Source organism: Haematobia irritans, chromosome 2, assembly GCF_050003625.1.
Source record: "Haematobia irritans isolate KBUSLIRL chromosome 2, ASM5000362v1, whole genome shotgun sequence".
Lineage (NCBI taxonomy): Eukaryota > Metazoa > Arthropoda > Insecta > Diptera > Muscidae > Haematobia > Haematobia irritans.
In genome coordinates, this window is record NC_134398.1 from 91,004,451 (window position 1) to 91,022,296 (window position 17,846).

Below are 17,846 nucleotides of genomic sequence, written 5' to 3' on the forward strand. Positions count from 1 at the left end.
TTTTAGAGTCGCAATATCTTGGTGGCTTATTATGTTTGCCCAGCTTGGAAACGTTTCATGCAAAAGAGTTGCTTGTGTGACACGTAACTGTTAAAAGTTACCGTTATCCAGTTCAACACCAACCAGCTCCAACCATAAAACAAGTTCATTTGTGAAAAAGTCAAGTAACTCCGCAAGGCCACTAACCAAACTAAACAGTCGTTCATTGAGAATAGAGGACCCTCATATAAAACAATTTTGCATTTGGACATATACGCTGAGGTGGAAATGAGCCTCATTTGTCAAGATGATTTTCCGGTGAAAGGCCGGATTCTGTGACAGCAAAAATCGCGAATACAAAGGAGCAGCGCAGCTATGCTTCCATTAAAAAAATAAAATCTCTGCCACTGTTACTCTCTTGCTAGTTTTTATTGGATAATTATTGCTAGAAAAGTACGCGAACAGACCTATTGTTGGTTTCGACAAATGCCAACGTCGATATGTCAAACGCTAACGCCGTCAAAGCATCACTTTTAAACGAAAACACGAGACAATCCGGGAAAATATAAAAATTATTTTGTGTTTTGGAATATATTTTCCAATTTTTTTTATATTTGGTAAGTAGTGTATTGTATTGTTACGTTTTTATATTTAGGCGTTTTTAATTACCCGACAATTAAAACACAGTTCTTTTAAATAACGACAATCTACAATTTATTTACTATGACTTCACACTTTACAATTCGTTCACACTGAAGTTATTCGTTTGACGCTTTAATTAAGACTGACTCGTTAGCCGCATGCGAGCGCTTTTATATATGACGGTGTGGCAATACGAGAACATTCTGGTAGCACTACAATATTCTGGCAACGCCAGAACATTCTTAGACAATGCTAGAAGTATCTACGACCATTAAGTTATTCGTCTGGTGGCTGCCAAGCACATACACAATCACATATATATATGCTCGCATTACTACAACAACAATGACAATAGACAATGAGATGAAATGAAATGAGAATGCAGAATAACAAAGCAAAGCAAAGAGAGTAAGAACTAACATTTCGGTAAGCAAACAAAAGAACATAAAAGAAATTCAGGAAAATACTAGAAAATGAATAGATGATTCCAACAAGTGATAGAGAAATTTTATCGTTACAATTTGAAATTTTAAATTAACGGAAACTAATTTAAATAAACTTATGTCTATAATTATCAAATTCGTAACACTGCCTCCCGCTTAAGCCTGTTCGTCCCGAACAGGCACAGAACCTGTTCCGTAAGGAGCCAATCGTTCCAGATGTACAACTTTCATCTTTGATCTAGGGCTGTCGTCCTTGATTCTGTTGCTGACCATTTTTATTTTGTTGCGCACTGATTCGTGAACTTCACCGAAAGTGTTTGGGATGTCGTTTCTGTTTTCTTCCATGGCGAGCTCATTAGGTTTAGCGCCGAATATCAGATCTCCAGGCAACTTCAACTCAGTTCCGAATAGAACATTGGCCGGTGTTCGAGAGGTGGAATCATGAATGGCAGATCTATACGACAGCAAAAACTTTGGTATATGCTCGTCCCAGTCCCTCTGGCCGTTGTCCACTACTTTTCGAAGATGTTCCTCCAGAGTGCGATTAAACCTTTCTACCATGCCATCGGATTGTGGATGTAATGGTGTAGTCCTCGTTTTCTTGATACCAAGGGATTCACACATCTCTTTGAATATGGCCGATTCAAAATTTCTTCCCTGGTCTGAGTGAATCTCGGACGGCACACCGTAGCGACATATCCAGTTTTTGTTGACAACATCCACAATCGTTTTTGCCTCTTGGTTTGGAATTGCATACACCTCCGGCCATTTGCTGAAGTAATCCATGACCACAAGGACATAACGGTTTCCAGAATCACTTACTGGGAAAGGGCCTGCCACGTCCATTGCTATTCTTTCAAACGGGGCTCCTGGTCTATATTCTTGCATAGGACCTCGACTTTTCCTTGTTGGACCTTTCGCCTTCATGCACTTCTCGCAATTGGCTACCCATTCAGCAATTGATTTCTGGCATCCAACCCAGTAGAATCGTTGCTTCACTTTCTCGGCGGTTTTGGTTATTCCCAGATGACCTCCACTGGGACCATTATGGAACTCCGCCAAAACGTCTCTTATTTTGGAATCTGGAACGATGATCAAATTTCGGCTGCTCTTGCCATCTTCGCTTTCCCATTTACGTTGCAGGGATCCATTGACTAGAACTAAACTATCCCATTGAGCCCAGTATGCTTTCATAAGTGGACTTTCGGCTGCGATGTCTTTCTTGCTGGGTTTCTTATTTTCTTGTTTTGCCGAAATAATTTTTCTCAGAATGGGATCTTTACGTTGCTCTGTTGACCAGTCTGTGCCAGATTCGATGTGTAACTGCCTGACATTTACAACTGTCTCCTTTGGTTCAGCCTTCGAGTAGCGTCTGTTTTCTACATTGCAATGCCGTCGTGTCAAGGCTTGATCAATAACTTGTTTGCCACCTTTTCTATTATCCGCAAAATTTGAATTTGAGTCGCTTGGCTTTGTGGTCGCCTTCTTCTGATTATTGTTTAATGGAGATGGCGAGATTGACCCCGACGTTTTACGCCACGCTTTACATTCCCGGGAAAGATGTCCAGCCTTATCACAGTTATAGCATTTCATTCTAGATTTATTTGCTTGCTGCTTCATTTCTTGCATTATCTGCTTTAGAGCCTCTTTTACCAATTCAATGACCGATTTCGATTCTTCACACTCGGTCTCTACTCTGCGTACTTTGTGAATTTGAGGCCGTGCCAGCAATCTCGCAGTCTCTTGTACAAGTGCAAATGTTACTGTTTCTGTGAATGTAGCTTTTTGTGCGGCATATGTTGCACATTTTATCTCAGGGTCTCGAATGCCATTCACAAAAGTCTCAATCTTGATACGATCTACAAGTGGGTGACTCTCTCCTGGATATGCCAAAAGCACCAACCGCTCAACCTCTGTTGCAAAGTCTTGTAGAGTCTCATTTGACTTCTGGACTCTTCCTCTTAATTCCATTCTGAAGATGTCTTGCTTATGTTCTCCGCCGTACTTACGTTGAAGTGCCGCTATTACTTCATTATAATTATTTCTAGAGGCAGCGGGAATGCTTTGTATCACATCAGCGGCGTTGCCCTTTAATGCCAATAGAAGTTCAATTGCTTTGTCATTGTCGTTCCATAAATTTCTAGAAGCAACCATTTCAAATTGGAATTTGAATACATCAAATGAAGTTGAGCCATCGAAAACAGGAGGTTTGGTTTTCGAGCCCTCGATAACGCGCACTGGTCCACCTTTAATTTCCAGCTCTGACATTTTTCTTTCAATGTGTAGAAACCTCTCATCATGAACCATAATTTTCTCATCCACAGAAATAATCTTCTTATCCAGCTCCCCAATTTGGCTTTCGATATGGTCCACACGTTTTTCCATGCCTTCAGCAATTTGTTGAATATTCTCATTTAGAATTCTAGAATTTTCGTCCATCTTTTTTGAATTTTCGTCGAATTTTTCTTCCAATTTTCTAGAATTAGCTTCCATCATTTTGCTCAAAATATTGACCATCGATGTGTAATCAACAACATTAGAAGCTACAGATGGAGTTTCCAGGGCGCTGGCTACTACTGATTCGTCAAGATCTTCCTTATAATCGAACTCATGTGTTTCGATATCAATATTGCGCCGCTCGAACTCTTCCAGTAGACGCTTTTGAAGCTGGGCCTTATTGCCTGTTGTCGGCAGCTCCAGTTTGCTCAATTCCTTTTTTAAGTCTTCCACACGAAGCTCATTAAACTTCATTGTAGATTTTTTTTTCGTTATTTCACTTCCGACACCAATTGTTACGTTTTTATATTTAGGCGTTTTTAATTACCCGACAATTAAAACACAGTTCTTTTAAATAACGACAATCTACAATTTATTTACTATGACTTCACACTTTACAATTCGTTCACACTGAAGTTATTCGTTTGACGCTTTAATTAAGACTGACTCGTTAGCCGCATGCGAGCGCTTTTATATATGACGGTGTGGCAATACGAGAACATTCTGGTAGCACTACAATATTCTGGCAACGCCAGAACATTCTTAGACAATGCTAGAAGTATCTACGACCATTAAGTTATTCGTCTGGTGGCTGCCAAGCACATACACAATCACATAGATATATGCTCGCATTACTACAACAACAATGACAATAGACAATGAGATGAAATGAAATGAGAATGCAGAATAACAAAGCAAAGCAAAGAGAGTAAGAACTAACATTTCGGTAAGCAAACAAAAGAACATAAAAGAAATTCAGGAAAATACTAGAAAATGAATAGATGATTCCAACAAGTGATAGAGAAATTTTATCGTTACAATTTGAAATTTTAAATTAACGGAAACTAATTTAAATAAACTTATGTCTATAATTATCAAATTCGTAACACTGCCTCCCGCTTAAGCCTGTTCGTCCCGAACAGGCACAGAACCTGTTCCGTAAGGAGCCAATCGTTCCAGATGTACAACTTTCATCTTTGATCTAGGGCTGTCGTCCTTGATTCTGTTGCTGACCATTTTTATTTTGTTGCGCACTGATTCGTGAACTTCACCGAAAGTGTTTGGGATGTCGTTTCTGTTTTCTTCCACGGCGAGCTCATTAGGTTTAGCGCCGAATATCAGATCTCCAGGCAACTTCAACTCAGTTCCGAATAGAACATTGGCCGGTGTTCGAGAGGTGGAATCATGAATGGCAGATCTATACGACAGCAAAAACTTTGGTATATGCTCGTCCCAGTCCCTCTGGCCGTTGTCCACTACTTTTCGAAGATGTTCCTCCAGAGTGCGATTAAACCTTTCTACCATGCCATCGGATTGTGGATGTAATGGTGTAGTCCTCGTTTTCTTGATACCAAGGGATTCACACATCTCTTTGAATATGGCCGATTCAAAATTTCTTCCCTGGTCTGAGTGAATCTCGGACGGCACACCGTAGCGACATATCCAGTTTTTGTTGACAACATCCACAATCGTTTTTGCCTCTTGGTTTGGAATTGCATACACCTCCGGCCATTTGCTGAAGTAATCCATGACCACAAGGACATAACGGTTTCCAGAATCACTTACTGGGAAAGGGCCTGCCACGTCCATTGCTATTCTTTCAAACGGGGCTCCTGGTCTATATTCTTGCATAGGACCTCGACTTTTCCTTGTTGGACCTTTCGCCTTCATGCACTTCTCGCAATTGGCTACCCATTCAGCAATTGATTTCTGGCATCCAACCCAGTAGAATCGTTGCTTCACTTTCTCGGCGGTTTTGGTTATTCCCAGATGACCTCCACTGGGACCATTATGGAACTCCGCCAAAACGTCTCTTATTTTGGAATCTGGAACGATGATCAAATTTCGGCTGCTCTTGCCATCTTCGCTTTCCCATTTACGTTGCAGGGATCCATTGACTAGAACTAAACTATCCCATTGAGCCCAGTATGCTTTCATAAGTGGACTTTCGGCTGCGATGTCTTTCTTGCTGGGTTTCTTATTTTCTTGTTTTGCCGAAATAATTTTTCTCAGAATGGGATCTTTACGTTGCTCTGTTGACCAGTCTGTGCCAGATTCGATGTGTAACTGCCTGACATTTACAACTGTCTCCTTTGGTTCAGCCTTCGAGTAGCGTCTGTTTTCTACATTGCAATGCCGTCGTGTCAAGGCTTGATCAATAACTTGTTTGCCACCTTTTCTATTATCCGCAAAATTTGAATTTGAGTCGCTTGGCTTTGTGGTCGCCTTCTTCTGATTATTGTTTAATGGAGATGGCGAGATTGACCCCGACGTTTTACGCCACGCTTTACATTCCCGGGAAAGATGTCCAGCCTTATCACAGTTATAGCATTTCATTCTAGATTTATTTGCTTGCTGCTTCATTTCTTGCATTATCTGCTTTAGAGCCTCTTTTACCAATTCAATGACCGATTTCGATTCTTCACACTCGGTCTCTACTCTGCGTACTTTGTGAATTTGAGGCCGTGCCAGCAATCTCGCAGTCTCTTGTACAAGTGCAAATGTTACTGTTTCTGTGAATGTAGCTTTTTGTGCGGCATATGTTGCACATTTTATCTCAGGGTCTCGAATGCCATTCACAAAAGTCTCAATCTTGATACGATCTACAAGTGGGTGACTCTCTCCTGGATATGCCAAAAGCACCAACCGCTCAACCTCTGTTGCAAAGTCTTGTAGAGTCTCATTTGACTTCTGGACTCTTCCTCTTAATTCCATTCTGAAGATGTCTTGCTTATGTTCTCCGCCGTACTTACGTTGAAGTGCCGCTATTACTTCATTATAATTATTTCTAGAGGCAGCGGGAATGCTTTGTATCACATCAGCGGCGTTGCCCTTTAATGCCAATAGAAGTTCAATTGCTTTGTCATTGTCGTTCCATAAATTTCTAGAAGCAACCATTTCAAATTGGAATTTGAATACATCAAATGAAGTTGAGCCATCGAAAACAGGAGGTTTGGTTTTCGAGCCCTCGATAACGCGCACTGGTCCACCTTTAATTTCCAGCTCTGACATTTTTCTTTCAATGTGTAGAAACCTCTCATCATGAACCATAATTTTCTCATCCACAGAAATAATCTTCTTATCCAGCTCCCCAATTTGGCTTTCGATATGGTCCACACGTTTTTCCATGCCTTCAGCAATTTGTTGAATATTCTCATTTAGAATTCTAGAATTTTCGTCCATCTTTTTTGAATTTTCGTCGAATTTTTCTTCCAATTTTCTAGAATTAGCTTCCATCATTTTGCTCAAAATATTGACCATCGATGTGTAATCAACAACATTAGAAGCTACAGATGGAGTTTCCAGGGCGCTGGCTACTACTGATTCGTCAAGATCTTCCTTATAATCGAACTCATGTGTTTCGATATCAATATTGCGCCGCTCGAACTCTTCCAGTAGACGCTTTTGAAGCTGGGCCTTATTGCCTGTTGTCGGCAGCTCCAGTTTGCTCAATTCCTTTTTTAAGTCTTCCACACGAAGCTCATTAAACTTCATTGTAGATTTTTTTTCGTTATTTCACTTCCGACACCAATTGTTACGTTTTTATATTTAGGCGTTTTTAATTACCCGACAATTAAAACACAGTTCTTTTAAATAACGACAATCAACAATTTATTTACTATGACTTCACACTTTACAATTCGTTCACACTGAAGTTATTCGTTTGACGCTTTAATTAAGACTGACTCGTTAGCCGCATGCGAGCGCTTTTATATATGACGGTGTGGCAATACGAGAACATTCTGGTAGCACTACAATATTCTGGCAACGCCAGAACATTCTTAGACAATGCTAGAAGTATCTACGACCATTAAGTTATTCGTCTGGTGGCTGCCAAACACATACACACTCACATAGATATATGCTCGCATTACTACAACAACAATGACAATAGACAATGAGATGAAATGAAATGAGAATGCAGAATAACAAAGCAAAGCAAAGAGAGTAAGAACTAACATTTCGGTAAGCAAACAAAAGAACATAAAAGAAATTCAGGAAAATACTAGAAAATGAATAGATGATTCCAACAAGTGATAGAGAAATTTTATCGTTACAATTTGAAATTTTAAATTAACGGAAACTAATTTAAATAAACTTATGTCTATAATTATCAAATTCGTAACAGTATAATATTGTATTCTTTTTAAAGTACTTTTGTTTTTAATAATTTGTTTTAATCATTTTTAGTTTGGAAAATGACTATTATACATTGATATATGGGAGCAACCGTCGTACAATTGTTCATACCCGCTCTGCAGACAAACGGTTATGGATTCAATCCTAGTTTCGACCAAACACCATAAAGTTTTGCAACGGTGGATTGGTGGATTACTCCCGCTGTAATGCTGGTGACCTTTCCGAGTGTGTCAAAGGCACTCTAAAATTTTCATCGCAATGGGAAATGATGTTCAGTCTCGGCTATAAAAAGGAGATTCCTTGTCTTTGAGCTTCCTGCATGGAATCGGGTGGCACTCAGTGACAAGAAAGAAGTTCAACGCTGCTGTATAAAAATGGACTAAATAGTCAAAGGGAACCTGAAATAACGGGCTGCCACTATAACTAACCTAAACTGTACCCGAATCTATCATAAGGCCGTTATGCACCTCTATATGTGCGAACGCAGTATTACCAGAGAGTATTAAGAAAACAAGAGGACGAAACTGTGAAGAGAAACTGCGACAGTAAGGCCGATACTCTGCTTGTTGGTGCGAAAAAAGTTCCACTCAATCATTGTTTCGCGTTGAAAAATGATAGTGTTGACAATATATTTTAAAGGAAAAAACGGCCATTTTGCAACTTTTTCGCAAAATGTCACGAAATAATTACATATACATAGGCAACTAGTGGCTGATTTACACATATACGCATACATAATAATTAAATTGAAAAAGAAGGAGCAGAAGTTATTTTACAAATAACTTTGGATTTAAAAAATCTAATTTTACAATGCTGCATTTTATTTTTTGGAACATAGCAATTAATTCTTTTGGTTCTATTCATTGCTACCCCGGTACTATACATGTTGGTTGAAGTGCAAATGCTTGTTTTACAACATCAATTGCTGTGCTCCTGTGACGGCCGCTAAGAATATAATTCCATTAAATGAGTCAACACTAGATAGTTCTTTCTTAAGGCCGGTACTCTGTTCGGTTTTCGCGTTGAAACTCCATACAAAACCAAAAAATGCGAAAAATTTGCGAAATTGTTTCCATTTGTGATACTTTGTTTTTTCGTGTTGAAAAACTGACGTTTATAGCACGGCGCCATTTGCAATGTGAATTAAGAAATAATTTATTTATTAAAAACTATTTGTGCGGGTTTATAAATCAAACACGGACCATATTTTTGTTCCGAAACTACACGAAGGATCAAAGGAATAGCAGATCAATTGCCCAAGGAAAAATAAAATGTTATTTTGTAAAAACAAGCAACAACCACCAACTTAATCCAATATCGCTCCCTGTAAAATAGCGCTCCAAGCTACCTAAAAAAACGCCGCTTTCTATGTGCGAAATAATGGTTTCCATAAAAATTTTTCGCAAGAATGAACATAGTACCGGCCTTTACTGGCTCATTCAAAAGAAGATTAAAATGAGCAATAGCTTTCGTATAGAATAAGACATCCTGACTAATACCCGAAGTTGAATTTCCGATTTGTTCATGTCATTCCGCTAATTCCGACAATGAAAGAAGGGGGAAACATTTTCTTTCATGGCACCACAGACTGAGGTTAAGAAAACGGAACTATGCTTTCGGTGTCTGATGAGGACATATAAGTGCCCTATAACTATTGTGAATTGATCTTTTCACTTTACGGAGACATATTTGACCTAGGCCAACACTTATTTCTTATGTAGCTATAATTAATTCCATGTTGATTAAGATGTCAAAGAGGGAATCCAAATTCACAGTTGCAATTCATTGTTATAAGAATTGGCGGCAGGGAATCATACTGTGGACATGATTACTCGATTTTGAGGACGTATGTCATAGAAACAGGACGTATGTTACAGACGACATCCCAGGCTTTGAATTTTTTGCTATGAAATATGGACATGATACACAACTGCACATGTATGGAATAGATTCCGAAGGGAATAAAATGATGACACACAACTGAGAAACAATTTTCTTTCATATTTAGGCTTTGCTAGAGATTCCGCCTTAAGGCCGGTACTCTGTTCGGTTTTCGCGTTGAAACTCCATACAAAACCAAAACATGCGAAAAACTAGCGAAATTTTTTCCATTTGTGGTACTTTGTTTTTTTCGAGTTGAAAAACTGACGTAACTCGCGTATTCAGTATTTTCATAACATGGCGCCATTTGCAATGTGAATTAAGAAATAATTTATTTATTAAACTGATTTTTGTGAATTTATAACACAAAAGTGGATCTGATTATTATTTAAAAATGTAATCTGATGATTGATAAAACTAACATGGAGTTGTATTTCCATAATAAACTAGCAACCAACATCTAGCCGCTCCCTACTATATGGTAGAATATAAATAATTTATATAATATGAAATTTAAACACAAATGTTAACAAAATAAAAGCTTTATTTGGTGAATTATATTTTACAATCGTTTCATTTGTACTGGGCATCGGGATAATAAACACAAAACATAATTGAAACAAAAGGAGGCACAGCAATTGATGTTCCAAACAAGCATTAGCACTTCAAGCAACATGTATAGTACCGAGGTAGCAATGAATGGAATCACAAGAATTAATTGCTATGTTCCAAAAAATAAAATGCAGCACTGTAAAATTAGTTTTTTAATTCCAAAGATATTTGTAAAATAACTTCGCCTGCTTCTTCTTTTTCAAATTATTTATTTTGTATGCGAGTGTGTGTAAATCGAGCAACTAGTTGCGTATGTATATGTAATCATTTCGTGACAGTCTGCGATGTTGTCAATACATTTCGACGAAATAAACGCAAAAAAAATCCCAAAATGGCTGTTTTTTCCCCCTCAAAATATATTGTCAACACTATCATTTTTCAACGCGAAACAATGATTTAAGGCCGGTACTCTGTTCGGTTTTCGCGTTGAAACTCCATACAAAACCAAAAAATGCGAAAAATTTGCGAAATTTTTTCCATTTGTGATACTTTGTTTTTTCGTGTTGAAAAACTGACGTTTATAGCACGGCGCCATTTGCAATGTGAATTAAGAAATAATTTATTTATTAAAAACTATTTATGCGGTTTTATAAATCAAACACGGACCATATTTTTGTTCCGAAACTATACAAAGGATCAAAGGAATAGCAGATCAATTGCCCAAGGAAAAATAAAATGTTATTTTGTAAAAACAAGCAACAACCACCAACTTCATCCAATATCGCTCCCTGTAAAATAGCGCTCCAAGCTACCTAAAAAAACGCCGCTTTCTATGTGCGAAATAATGGTTTCCATAAAAATTTTTCGCAAGAATGAACATAGTACCGGCCTTTAGGGGAACTTTTTTCGCACCAACAAACAGAGTACCGGCCTTAAGTCGGGATTATTAAATTCAAGATAATTTCAGGAATATTGAATGACTTTTGAAATTTATTAAAACCAAGCTGGCTCCGGTTCATTGATGTTTTCTTATATGACCATTTGGAGGTGAAATTGAATTCTTCTACCCTTGGGATCAAACGCATTTGTTGAAGTTATTAATGTAGTGTTATGTTATGTTATTATTACTAAATTGCACTTAATTATATGGTTTGTTAAAGAAATCATGTAGGCACTTATTTTTAGTATATTCAATTTCAATTTCTATTTTTCACTTCAATAAAATACGTCTACTGTAAAAGGTTATGGGCCCAGGCAGTTGCTTGGAGACAAAAATAATATTATAAATTTTTTTCAAAAAAAAAAAAAAAACCGATATATATTGAGGTGCATTACAAGCTGCCATGGATTTTTCAAAGACCTTAAAGCCGTTACAAAAGGAAGCGGACTGGCCGATGTGGAAAAGAAAAATTCGAGATATTCTCGACTACCACGAAGGAGCTTTAGATGTAATAGATCGAAAGTTATTGAAGCCTACGCCGTTGGCAGAGGATGCAACAGCGGAGCAGAAAAGAATTTTTAAATCCGCATCGGATACGTATAGAAAAGCTAATAGCTACGCAAAATCGTTATTGGTGAGTGCAGTAAGTGATGAGATTTATGAGAAAATTATGGATCAAGAATCTGCAGCTGACACTCGATCTTATTTATATTTAATTTTTTAGTTTTCTACACTGAAAAAAATATTGTCGTGAAGTCAAAGATTCCATGTTCTTGGAATAAGAATGCAAATTTTGCTTAACATGGAAGACGCATTTCTAAAATAAAGTTTTTTTTTCTTGTCCAAAAGGCAATAAACTTTTGAATGAAGTTGTAATGTCCTTATAATTAAGTGATTTTACTTAAAAATGTGTATCATAACATGAAAAATAAAATTTTTGGGGTAAGGTGACTTTAATAATTAAGAAAAATTCTTTAAAATTAATAAAATTGTCTTTAAATTTGTTTCTTTTTGCATCTTGCCTACAAAGCAAAAAATCGTTAAAAAATAAGACATGTTTTTCAACACTTTATTTTAAAGACGCTTTTTACTTGAAACATAGCATAATTTCTACTGGAAGTCGAGTCTTAATATGGAAAAAAAAAAATAACTCGTTAACTCGTTTTTAAAGGATTTTGATAACAACTGACGAAAAAAATCTAAAAAAATGAAAAATTAACATTTGCTTCCTAGAAGCAAGTACATAACCCCCAAATTTAAAAGAGAATTACGTCTTTAAAGTATCCTTACTTGTATTCTCCGCTTCTTTGGCTCGGAATTAATACCCAAACTGTTAAAGTAAAGACAAAATCTTTGGAACTGGGCATGCTTTTTTTCAGTGTAAGGACATTCATATTTGATTTACTATTGTACTATATCCTAGCATTCTCTTATTTCTGATATTAGTTCTCGAAAATTTAATTAAAATTATGGATAGTTTCAATTTTGGTTGAAAAATGTGCGCATATACATTTATTTTAATTTTTTCTCACATTGAAAACTAATGACTTGATTTGTATTATTGCATGTTATCTACTTTTTTTGAGGACGAACATTTCTTAAAAACGCTGTTCCAAAATGTATTTTTACCATAAAGGGGAAAAAGCGAAATTAGGTAACACTAGATCTGAGTAAGAATATTCGTAGGTATACCACGGACTGATTTCGATGGAGGTTGTTGCAAACATAAACATACACACAAAAAAATTTTTTTCTGATTCAATCACGAAATTAATTGATCCAATTAATTTTTTAATTGAAATGTCTTCAATCACGAAAATGATAGTATCAATCACAGTTTTAATTGGACATAGAAAAAAATCTTGATTAAAAAATTAATTGATTTCATTACCAAATTTCAATTAATTTTTTAATTGATTCAATTAAAAATTTAATGTTGATTGCAAAACTCAATTAATTTATTAATTAAAAAAGGTAACTATTTTCAATTACCTTTTGAATTGGCTTAGAATTTTTATTTGGATTAACAATTGAATGTTTGAAAACAAATTTAATTAAAAATTTAAAAAAATGTTAATCACTTTTTTAACTGACTTAGTCTTCCGAATATGATTAAAAGTTTATTGTATCAATTAACTTTTTAATTAAAAATTTTAAAATTTTCAGTCATTGACTTAAATAACTTAATGTTTCTATCTTGATTAAAAAGTTAATTGTACCAATTAATTTATTAATTGAAAAAAATTTCAACTTCAATTAACTTTTTAATTGGAAATATTTTGGTGATATTTTTTTCTGTGTACACACACATTACAAATATAACAAAACCTCTTCTCTACGTCTGTTGCAAAACAAAAAAAAAACTTTCGGAGAGTAGTACTTCTACTCTGTGTATATACTTTCAATTCCAATCAGGGTTGCCGTTTTGGTCCGATCGGACCAAAATTGGTCCAAAAGATTTCTAATTTTTAAATTTGGTCCGATGGTCAGACCAAACAGAGTTTGGTCCATTTTCATAAATCTTATAGTAGATGGTGCACCGCAAAGAATATTGTCGGGAGGCCAAATATTTCACCTGCTTAAAATACGAATTTTGCTTAGAATAGAAGACGTATTTCTCTGAAAAAAAGTTGTTCCTTGTCTAAAAGTCTCTAAACTTTTCAATGAAGTCTGTTTATCCTTATAACTAAGTGATTCGACATAAAAATGTGTATCCTAACATGAATGCAAATTTCGTTTTAATGAAGTCAAAATGGATTTAATATTTCTGAAAAAATCTTCAAAATTAATAAAATGTTTCAACACATTATTTTAAAGTCATTATACCCTAAACCACATAGTGGTTAGGTTATAATAAGTTTGATCTGCCAAAAAATGTGCCTACAAGAAATATTGATTTTAGACCCCATAAAATATATACCGATCGACTCAGAATCACCTCCTGAGTCGATCTAGCGCTTGGTGTCCGTCCGTCCGTCCATCCGTCCGTCCATCCGTCCGTCCGTCCATCCACCGTCCATCCGTCCGTCTGTCCATGTATTTGTTGTTCACAGGATTTCGGTCGCAATTATTAACCGATTTTGATGAAATTTGGTACAGGGAGTTTTTTTGGGCACAAGGACGAACGTTATTGAATTTGGAATAAATCGGATCAAATTTAGATATAGCTCCCATATATATGTATTGCCCGATTTCGACAAATGGGGTCACGTTGCACTTTTTTACTAACCGATCGTCGTAAAATTTAGCACAAAATAATCTTCTGTATCACCCTTTAATTCTGAAAATTTCATCGAAATCGGTTCAGATTTAGATATAGGTCCCATATATATGTATCGCCCGATTTTGCCAAATTAGGTCATAAAACCCTTATTTATCAACCGATCTTACTCAAAGGTGGCGAAATGTAATCTTCTATAGCACTAACTATATGTGCGAAAAATCATCGAAATCGGTTCAGATTTAGCTATAGCTCCCATAGATGTACCGCCCGATTTTTCTAAATAAAATAAAACTCAATTGAACAAATAATACAATGTTTGTACTATAATTTTCTCGAAGAGGAGCGGAGCGGAGCGTGGAGCGGAGCGGAGCGATTTTTTTTTTCTCGGAGCGGAGCGTGGAGCGGAGCGTTTTTTTTTTCTCCGGAGCGGGAGCGGAGCGGAGCGAAAAAAATGGACCGCTCCGGATCCCTGGTTTTAACGTACTGAGTTTGTTACAATGGTCATCATCAAACTGAACAATTTGTTCCTTCAAACTTTTGGGAATAGTCAAAAAGTACTCGTTTAGCATTTCACATATCTCCCTCTTATAAAGGAAACTATACTTAAGTTGGACTATAAGTTTGCTGAAGCAAGGGTTGTTGCCTTCTAATTTTTAAGGTAGATTGCTATACATTTGAGTCTGACTGCGGGAGTCCCTATTGTCTCGCTGTGGCCCCTACTGACCTAAAGGCTCAGCGGGTCCTTTCTCGCCAATTTTCAAACACACGATGCGCCCATACTCTGACATTTGGAATTTTTAGCCTTGTTTGGCTCAGCGGGGTAATGGGGCCCCTTCTGACCCATCTGTTGATACATGTTGTACCTTTATTGAGTTCCGCGGATCCCCTACTGGCTCAACGGGGTCTCTACTGACCCATCGCGAATAACTAACTTATGAGACCTTTCTGACTCGCTGTGGTCCTTAGGGACCTATAGGGTCCCTTCTGGCCCACTTGGAATATAGAATTGTATTTAATTGAAATGTTATATTTTGTAATGTCCCGGCTCCTATTAGCCATGTAAATAAATAAATAAAAACAGTCAAGCAGAGTTTGGAACAAAGAATTAAACAAGATACTAGAGGCTAGTGAACTGCAAAAGTCAAAATATGATCCACGTGTATTTTATAAACTCGAAGACAACAAACATCTTATAGTAGCTGTATATGTGGATGACATTTTACTGTTCTGTAACGATGATAATTGGCTCAAGAGTATAAAAGGTCACCTTAACCGTAAATTTCCCATGAAAGAGGAGCCGCGAAACAAATTCTTGGAATGAGAATCACTCGTGAAGAAGGTAAAATTTCTCTTGATCAAGAAAACTATATTGAGAGCATTCTTGAAAAATTTGGAATGAAAAATGCAAAACCAGTCAGCACACCTATGAATGCAAGTGAAAAATATTCAAAGGATGACTGCCCTACCACATCCGAGGAAATGAAGAAAATGGAAAATGTTATGACCATTAGTCATCGTGAAGTCACTTCTATTATAACTCCCTTATCCCTTTTTAAGATCAATCGATATGGTATCACTATAAAGGGAAAGGGCAAAATGTCATTGTTGTTTACCTTTGTATTATTATTCTTTTTTCTGATATACATACGATCACATCAAGAAGTCACCTTTTGTAATTTATCCTAATTAGAATTGTTTTGTTGTTAATAAATATTACAGTATTAGTATAAAGGCGTGCGTTTTCAAGTATCGTTCATTGGGAACATTTTCAACGACACAACAGTTGGCGACGAGAGTGAAACCACATAAATTAATTTGTATTGTGCAAATTTATTTATTTATTTTTTTTTTATTCATTTTTATTCAAATTAAAATTTGTACATAGTAATGAGATGCCTCAGCGTCTTACAGACATTATTGAGGCTAGTTGGCAAAAATTAATTAATTGTAATATTGCTAATATTTATCTTTTAAACATAATCCATAGTTATAATAATAATAACAGACAAAAAAATACAAGAGAAGCATTCTTATATTATTACTTAAAAATTGTTTTAATTTCTTCTTGAAACTTGAAATGTTTGTTAAGTTCTTTAAATGTTCTGGTATGTTATTATATTCAACACAACCGTTGTGTTCTATCCTCTGCTTTGTGATTTCTAAACGACATATTTTCACTCGCAGATTTGACCCATATCTTGTATTAAATGTCATTTGATTCACAGGGAAATAGAATTAGGTTTCGAACTGATTTAAACATGTGGGTAATCAATTGCATTTTGCTATTGCATATGGGTAGTGTTGACTTGCACACATCTTCATATAATGAAATCGTGGAATACATTAATGGAAGGTTATTTGCAATTTTGAGTGCCTTATTTTGTATCCTCTGAAGGGATTTCAGTTGAATGTTATTTTTATATGCATAAATCATGGGGAGATAATTAAACTGACTATGTATTAAAGTAGTGTAAATTAACATTTTGGTTTTGACATTCATTTTATCCTTGTATTTGTATAAAATACCAATTGCTTGGGCTACTTTAGATTTCAAATGTTGTATATGTATATTCCATGTCATATTATTCTGAAAGTGTAATCCCAAGTATTTTATTGATTTGCTTTCATAAATTTGCGAGCCTCCCACATAGATATTAAATTTATGGTCACCATCTGTACAATAAGGCCGAAAGCGCATAATTCTAGTTTTTTTCTGGATTCAGCACAAGCTTGTTTAATCTGCAATACTCCTGTATTGTAATAACATCAGCTTCCATTTGTGATTTCAATATAATTTTGTGATTATAGGGGTAGAACAAGGATATATCATCCGCATACATGATAAGTTTTCCATTGATATTCAAGTTCGAGATATCATTTAAATATATTTTAAAAAGTAACGGGCCAAGAATACTTCCCTATGGTACACCATGTTCAACAAATCCGTCACCGCTTCTAATGCCATTTATTTCCACGTATTGTTTTCTTCTGTGCAGAAAACTCTGCACAAGTTGTAATGAATTCTCCTGAATCCCATAATATTTAAGTTTTTGTAGTAATACATCATGGTCAACCAAATCAAAAGCTTTCGAGAAGTCGAAAAACACGGCTCCAACTCCTCCAAAAGGTCCATCTAATCCATCACATATTAAATTCACAACATTGGCAGTGGCATCATGCGTCCCACTACTTTTTTTAAATCCAAATTGCTTATGATACAGTTGATTTGTATTATTCAAGAAATTGCTAAGCTGTTTATGCATAACCTTTTCAAAAATAAAAGGCAATACAGCTATTGGTCGAAAATCGTTTACTTTCCTAGAGTCTCTCACCTTTGGGATAGGAGTTATTTTTGAAATCTTCAAAATATCCGGATAGACAGAAGTTCGCACCATATCATTAAAGATTGCAGTTAAGCGTGGGATAATCAAATTCTTGCATTTAAACATTACTTTCCCAGATATGCCATCATGTCCAGGACTTTTAGCTGGTTCAATAGTCTCCATTATTTCGGATAACTCAGATTCTGTCACACCATGAAATTCAAAAG

The 17,846-nt window shown here is 36.1% G+C and overlaps 1 long non-coding RNA gene across 1 annotated transcript; it reads left to right on the forward strand.

Annotated features, from left to right (window-relative positions):
- The first annotated feature begins 441 nt into the window (after positions 1-441).
- LOC142223271 (uncharacterized) lies at positions 442-10,141 on the forward strand. Its single transcript, XR_012718652.1, has 2 exons — positions 442-596; positions 7,752-10,141. It is a non-coding gene; the product is annotated as an uncharacterized LOC142223271 (long non-coding RNA).
- The last annotated feature ends 7,705 nt before the right edge of the window (positions 10,142-17,846 follow it).